This window comes from Conger conger, chromosome 15 (assembly GCF_963514075.1).
Source record: "Conger conger chromosome 15, fConCon1.1, whole genome shotgun sequence".
Lineage (NCBI taxonomy): Eukaryota > Metazoa > Chordata > Actinopteri > Anguilliformes > Congridae > Conger > Conger conger.
Window position 1 is genome coordinate 33881081 of NC_083774.1, and position 8475 is coordinate 33889555.

Sequence of the window (8475 nt, forward strand, 5' to 3'; positions counted from 1 at the left end):
CGCAATGTTCTCGGAAAGGGACAGTCTGCTGTCCATCACCACGCCGAGGTTCCTTGCACTGGGTGACGGCGTGAGTGTGGTATCCCCGAGGGAAATGGAGAGATCCAGATGGGGAGAGGTCAATCAGAACAGGTGGAGAAGCAAAACGAAATCCAAAAATCGCCAGCCGAATGTCCAAGCAAAGTCCATACACAGCAGGTGAGAATCAGACAGAAGGATAATCCAGAAATCAGTGGATGGGGATTTAGACAGATTATGGGAACCCCACTTCTTCCATGGAATACCTAAACTCCACTGTGACACAGCCACCAGGAATAATGGCAGCATACTAAACAGCTCATCTTTCTTAGTTAGTCTTTAAATGTGGAAAACTGCAGACTGTAGTCAAACAGTGAAGTTGTGTTCAGTTTGCGTTCCTGTCCCAGGTTGCAGGGAAGATGTGGGTACTTGTGTTCCAGGTAGTAAGGAGAATGCAGGTACAGGAACCCCCTCCTTATTGAAGGGTGTTGAGCCTGAACACTCATGCGGTGCTAACACTGAGACTGAGAGTAACCTTTCTGTTCCATGATCAGTGTGTCTTCCCCAGAAGCAGGTGCCCCAGCCTTGTTTCAGGGAACAGGAACACATCCCATGACCCCCTTTCAGGCCCTGGGTCACCCAGAGCAACTTCAATAACCAGGTCTGCCATCTGTCTTCTGGACATCCAGCCCAGTTTGTCTACAGTGGATTTGGCTCCAGGAGACTCATGCAAATGACCCTCTTCACACACTTGTTCTAATATTGAACCACTAGTTTTTTTTGGCAGTTAAAAATATTTAAAAGAAGAGAAGTCCTGAAATAAATGTTCTTTTAGTGTTACTGTGGAGGCTGACATGTGCTCATTAACACACAGATTTGCCTAAAACTTGTAAAATGTATTCAATAAAAAAAAAAAAAATTCCCATAATATACATAAGCTTACAATGCAATGGAAATGTTCTCAATTTCAGCAAATAGCCCATCTTAATGAAACTGGTGGTAAAATCCCTTAATGAGGCTTACACCATAAGAGCTAGGCTGAACTTAACTAGTACTAACCAAACGCGTAAACTCTCTGTATAGTTACTACACTTTAGATTAATTTCTCGGAAAATAAATTAATTCTTATTTTCTTCTGTTCAAGTAACATGAGCGCTTGCCAGACATCTTCACATTGGCTCTATAGCCAGATCAGAAACATTCAGTCAATGACTCACATAGTGTAATACAACATTATAAGTTACATAGTAACATTGTTAGGTAAAGACTAAAATTATTCAAATGATATTAATTTAAGATGAAAAAACGGGTTATTCAGTTGTCATGTTAGACAAACCATTTGGTGAAGCTGCACAGCTCAAGGCACCGGCGACCAGGTTCTGGACAAAATCAACATGAAGTTAACCTGCAAATGAACCTAAATAACCCACAATTATGACATGTTCAACTCAGCAACTTGTTTACAGAAACAACCCAGCTGCAGCTGAAACTTCACAAATATTTTCACTGAAACATGTTACTTCATACTTCATATTTATACTTCTATTATTTCAAAGAAAGTAAAAAAATAAATAATTCTGCCAGGTCTCAGGAGGATATGTGGGTCTGCAGGCGGAATGTGCTGAGCTGAGTCTGCGGTAAATGTCACCCCCCACCCCCCTCTGGTGTTTGGGAATAAATAATTCAGTGCCCATTAAGAGGCATGTGTTCCGTCTCTCTGATGGCCTTTAATAGGATTAATAGGATTTCCTGCAGTCCCACCCGCCTGCTGTCAGCTGTGCGCATCTTTATCCGGGGTTCCGCTGGCCTTTAGCCTGACACCTGCGTGCCATCCCCTGCTGGGGGCGGGGGGGACACTGGGGTCAGACCAGGACTCAAACCAGCGCCTTGGGAAGAGGAATTCTATGGGACTGCCATGGCAGGGACACGATTAGGGGAAGCTACGGCTAAATGATAGCCTCTTTGCTCCATCTATTCCCTTACGCCAGGGCTGCCAAATTCTGTTCCTGGAGATCTGCTATGGTAGATTTTCATTTCAACACCTGAGAGTAGCAGCTCAATGGGATCTCTAGCTGTTGAATGAGGTGTGCTTTGTTAGGGTTGGAGCGAAAACCTCCAGGAGGGTAGATCTCCAGGAACAGGGTTGGGCAGCCCTGCTCTTGCTGTTGAATGAGGTGTGCTTTGTTAGGGTTGGAGTGAAAACCTACAGGAGGGTAAATCTCCAGGAGCATCTTTGGCATTTCAGGCTGCTAAGGGGACTGCCCCACTTTACATACAATTTGCCCCTCTTTACATACAATCTTTAATTGCTCCCTACTCCCCAGCAAGACCACTCCGGTCTGCCAGTTCTGGTCGCATTGTGGTTCCCTCAATACAAGCACCTGGCGGTCGAGCTGCACGTCCACGCCTGTTTTCCGTTCTGGTTCCTCAGTGGTTGAATTACTTGCCTACTGCTGTCAGGACAGCAGAATCCTTCCCCATATTTTGATGCAGACTAAAAACACAGCTTTTCAAACTATACCTTAGTCCTCCCTCCTGACCCCCCCCCCCACCCCCGCCTCCAATATCCCTTGTCTAACCGAAAAAATAAATAAAGGTGATGACTGTTTTCCTTTTGTTTAGAAGAGCCCTTCATGTGTATTTTACTAGTTATGGATGTGATGCTTTGACTTGTGGAAGAACCAATGCACTTGTAAGTCGCTTCGGCTTAAAAGCATCTGCCAAATGACTAAAATGTGAATGTAAAATGAACAGGGTTTGGCAGCCATCACTGCTGGACTCCCTGGCTGCCCTATCCTGAATAAAATACCGGGTTAGCTTGTTGAATATTTATTTAGACAAAATTACAAAGGGACAGTTGTTTATCATTTATTAAACAACTGAATAATAAAAAAATAATTAAAAAATATATATATTATTTGATTCAGCTGTTTGAACACAGCCAGCCCTGTTGAATATAAACTTCACTTTTGAACTTTCACATCAAAGTGTCAAGATTTGGCAAGTACGCTATGCCACGATCAAAGGACATTCCAGGAAAGGAGAAATATATCAGTCTGGAAATGGTTATGTTACTGGTCCGACAAGGGTGCCAGAGCTGGAAGTAACTAGAATTGATAAAAGAACCAGACGCAGTTTGTGTGTGGAATATTCTGGTGCTTTCTTTAATCGATTACTTTACTTGGCTTTCACCAAACCTGAGTTTCATTATCTCTGTTGGTTTAGAGCGTAATATGTTTTGTGTTTATTTGTCTCTAACGTTAACTGCGATTGTAGCAGGTTAGCTCAGCTAGTTCGCTAGGAAAGCGAAGACTCATAGCAGGTTACCACGAAAACGCTCCCCGATGACGTAACCCTGAAATAAATAAAAAACCGCCGTTGCTCTTGTCGAGATGCCATTGCCTCTTTAGCTGACTGGTAACGTCTTGACGAGTGCGAGGCCGGGGTTCAAATCCCACCTTGGAACTCAGGCAATCTCTCTCTCGTTACACGACCACCTCGGGGAGCTAAAGACTGAGCCGTTCACAGTCTCACTACTCCTCCAGGGGTCAGCCTTTGTTCAATTACGGATATTTGGGCATTAACCTCACTCTGCTTGCTGATCGACGAGGGGCGAAATTAAAAGCGAAACATGGGCATGCATGTCCTCTGAGATGGGGCAGATGCACTCTACAGGCGATTGTGATGCTGTTGTTCTGGGCACAATGAGGCAGTAACATACATAAGAGGGAATCCACAGATTGCCTTTCCGTTGCGGTGAAAAGGGAAAAAACAAGGGGCGGGGGCTGAAACAGACAGTTTCTTCCATCCTGGACACCACACATTTTATTCTGGAAGATTCTTTTGCCATTCTTTTGAAGATTGTTTGCAATTCACTGCCTGTACAACCAGTACAACTATGGCTGCAGTATCCTAAGAAAAGCAGTTCACTCTCAAAGCCCTTGGCAACTGTAAACACTGCACTGCGCAACACAAAGAGTAATAAATGGACAATAAATGTGATTACGGTCTAGAGATCAAACATTTTCATTGGGATTTTATGAAAGCAAATTGATGGTAGGTGTGCGCTTCTAATGGTGTGTCGGTTTATTACAGACACTCTCCCTTTGCCCATTAACCTGGTAATTACTCTGCCAAGCCCGCAGCGAGGCACTAATCCCATGAAAGCCAGAGCTGCTCTCTCAGAAACCGGCGCTTTATCAGTCACACTCACGACGCACACGATGCAGCTTTTCAAAATGGCCGCTCAGAGGCCTGAATGCATCCCACTACCTTTCACTCCACCCTCCTTTACTCCTCTCCCCCACTCCACCCTCCTTTACTCCACTCCACTGCCCACAAATATTCCCATAGGCAGTAACAGATCGTACACGTGGTCAGCCCTTTTTTAATGGCCCATTTAAAGCTACAGAATAGCTTGTAAGTTTCAAGCACAAGTTGCATTGTAGGTTACAGTAGCCTGTTAAAATGCAAACAGCTAATAAAAGGCCGGTGTAAACCTCCCTGCGTCCATGTCTTCTGCCCGCCCAGTGCTGGGTCATGGTGGGTGACATACAGGGAGATATGTTACTTGTTTGGACACCCTTGTGATTCTCATCAGAGAAATGCAACAAAAAGTGCAAATTATTTATGTTTTTAAGTTATACTTTATTGATGCTGTGGGGTAATTGGTCCTCTGCATTTCACTCAACTTAGATACTTTGCACTGTGGCTACACACTGCTCCTGAGCCTGATGACCAACTCTGGTGCTTTGATAAAGGGCGATTCTGATGGTTGATGTGAACACTAACTGAAGCTCCTGACCCGTATCTACATGGTTGTATGCATTGCACTGCTGCCACACAATTGGCTGATTAGATAATAGCATGAAGAAGTAAGCGTAATAAGGTGAAAATGTTCCTAATAAAGTGCTTGGTGAGTGTACATGTCTTGGTATGTGAGGAAGCTGGAGTGCCTGGAGGAACCCCACGCAAACACAGAGAGGATCTGGGCTGGGACTGGAACCCCACAGAGAAGATCTGGACTGGGACTGGAACCCCACGCAAACACAGAGAGGATCTGGACTGGGACTGGAACCCCACAGAGAGGATCCGGACTGGGACTCAAACCCCACTGAACTGTAGGGTAGAGTCGGAGAGCTCAGGTTTATCACAGACCATTATACAGTAGGCATATGAAGTGAAGGCACTCATTTAAAATGATGACTGGTTTGCAACACCTTACAATCAACTTGGTCACAACTATGAAAAAGAAAATGAATGGAAAATATTAACATAATAGAATGGGATGTAAGTATAAAATACAACTGACTAAAATGCAGTATTCCGGGTGAAAAAAGCACTGCACATCTATCAGACACATATATAAATAATTACAGGCACTGAATATGAGCAATACTTTGTGGGGAAAGACACATTTCAAGTCAAAAGCAAGACGCATTGCAGATAGTGACAGTTGATGATGAATTGGTTAGCATTTTCCAAAATCATTCTCATGCCCATTTTCATGCCCATTCAGCGAAGCCTTTCTTTGGGGCACTAATGTTATGAGCTTTTAAAAAACCTTTTGCAGATGTATTTTTTACATATTGTAGTATTCTATATGTTTTCTATCTGTCACGTTTGAGTGTATTTGCGTTCAGATAGGCATTTTCCCTGAATATAGTGCTACTGGCGGGTTACTGAAGGGCCTGGAGATTACTGGTAGGTTACTGAAGGGCCTGGAGATTACTGGTGGGTTACTGAAGGGCCTGGAGATTTTGCAGACAATTTCAACTCGTATTACTGAGAAAGGTCCTTGTTTCAGCCAGTGGGCCTGCATCATGCTTGCAATGCACACACAAAGCCCCCTTTCTCTCCTGGATGTGGGTGGAAGCTGTGTTGGCAGGAGGTCCTGGAGGACTGTTCTAGTGTGTGGATGGGCTTTATGGTCTGGTATCTGTTAAGGCACTGTTCTAGTGTGTGGATGGGCTCTATGGTCAGGTATCTGTTAAGGCACTGTTCTAGTGTGTGGATGGGCCCCACAGTCTGGTATCTGCTAAGGCTCTGTTCTAGTGTATGGATGGGCCCCACAGTCTGGTATCTGCTAAGGCTCTGTTCTAGTGTGTGGATGGGCCCACAGTCTGGTACCGTGGGCTCACAAATTATTGGCACCCTCAATAAAAATAGAGAAAAAAGCATATATAAAACAACATGGATAATTATCTACACTCAGTGAGCACTTTATTAGGCAGACATGTGATCAGCCAATCATGTGGCAGCGACTGAATGCATAAAAGCATGCAGACAGGTTAATTTGATTTTCAGACCAAATGTCAGAATGGGGAAGAAATGTGACTTTGACTGTGGAATGATTATTGGTGCCAGGCAGGGTGGTTTGAGTATCTCAGCAGCAGAACACCAATAAGTTAAGACCCAAATTATTGGCACCCCTAAAAATTATTGAAAATAAAATCAAACAAAGTGAAATCGGCATGACGATTTAATCTCATTAGTTCAGTTAAAGGAACTATATTTTGTCATTCTATCACTTCCTGTTTACCTGTAGAATAAAAATGAGGTAAGAAACATGGTCAAGATGCTTTGTCAACCATCAGCATGGGAGAAGCCAAAGAACTGAAGAGACAGATGGTAATTTACCATCACACGTAATGGGTACAAATAAATACAGAAATTGTTAAACATACCACTTAGCACTCCAGCAGGACTCTGCACATGCATCAAAATCCACACAGAAATGGTGAAGTAAAAACAACAAGCTTGTTCTGCAATGGCCATCTCAGTCTTAAGGCTCTGCTCCAGTGTGTGGATGGCCCACAGTCTGGTATCTGTAAGGCACTGTTCCAGTGTGTGGATGGCCCACAGTCTGGTCTGTTAAGGCACTGCTCCAGTGTGTGGATTGCCCACAGTCTGGTCTGTTAAGGCTCTGCTCCAGTGTGTGGATGGCCCACAGTCTGGTCTGTTAAGGCACTGCTCCAGTGTGTGGATTGCCCACAGTCTGGTCTGTTAAGGCTCTGCTCCAGTGTGTGGATGGCCCACAGTCTGGTCTGTTAAGGCTCTGCTCCAGTGTGTGGATGGCCCACAGTCTGGTCTGTTAAGGCTCTGCTCCAGTGTGTGGATGGGCCCACAGTCTGGTCTGTTAAGGCTCTGCTCCAGTGTGTGGATGGCCCACAGTCTGGTCTGTTAAGGCTCTGCTCCAGTGTGTGGATGGCCCACAGTCTAGTCTGTTAAGGCTCTGTTCCAGTGTGTGGATGGCCCACAGTCTTGGCTACATCAGCTGTAAATCTGTGAAGTAGATGGGTGCTGCTCCCCCTTGTGGCTCTGCAAAATAAAAACAGCCAATGAGACTGCAGGCCTACATTAGTTCATGTTGGATTATATTTGGACTACATAGTCTCATAAACAGACCGCACGGCTCTCCCACCAACAGGAAAGCAAGTGTAACGGTAATGTGTAGGTTTACATGATTATACTGTCCTAGGAAATAGTTTAATATCACACATGCACCTAGTTACACAGAATGGGTTCCCCACAGTTCTTTACAATTGGAAGTCAGAGACATGGTCCACATAAGAGATATTTTATTAAGAAAAGGTTGGCAGAAGAATAACGGTAAGTAGCTGTAGAATATTGATCACTGGAGCAGGTTTAACCATAATAATTGATTTAATAGAATTATAAATTATTTTAACAGGCAATATATAGTCTACATATTATATTAACTAAATATAACTATGATTTACTCTAAAAAATACATTATGCTTCCAGTATGAATACTGTAATTATAGCAACGCTTCAATGTATCGACACCAAAATTGGTACATAGACTCAGTATTTTTTTATTTCAGGGCAAACAAAATTTGCTGATGATCTTCAGACTAGGACTCACAAATTTTATCAGATTTTTTTCAGGACAGCCAATCAAAATAGGCAGTGAAGCTGCAAAACAGGAAATGACGGCGTATCTCAGCAACGCTTTGATGTGTTGATACCAAGCTTGGTATGTGAACTCAGGACTCCTTCCCAAGGATGTGGAAAATTCACCACATGCAGTCTTCACAGCAATAGCTTATTGAGAGTAAAACCAATCTTTCTTTATTAATTCCACTTAAGTCCATGTCAGCAGTTGAACTTTCAGACACGTATTCAGACTCCAATAATTCAATTATCTTAGCATTACCCGCAATTAGCAAGTTACTCATGCTAAGGTAGGACGCTAGGTGATGTATTTTCCAAAACAAGATAATATCCATCCAGTAAGCAAACACTTCTTTTGGTTGTATGTAAGGCACGTTAAGTTATGCACTCATTCACAAACACAGACCGAAAGAATGGGCGCATATTCTTTCTCTGTAAGAAACATTCTCACTCACTAACTCACTCACTCACACTCACACCCACACACACTCTCTCTCTCTCTCTCTCACACACAAACTCTCACTCACTCACACTCACACA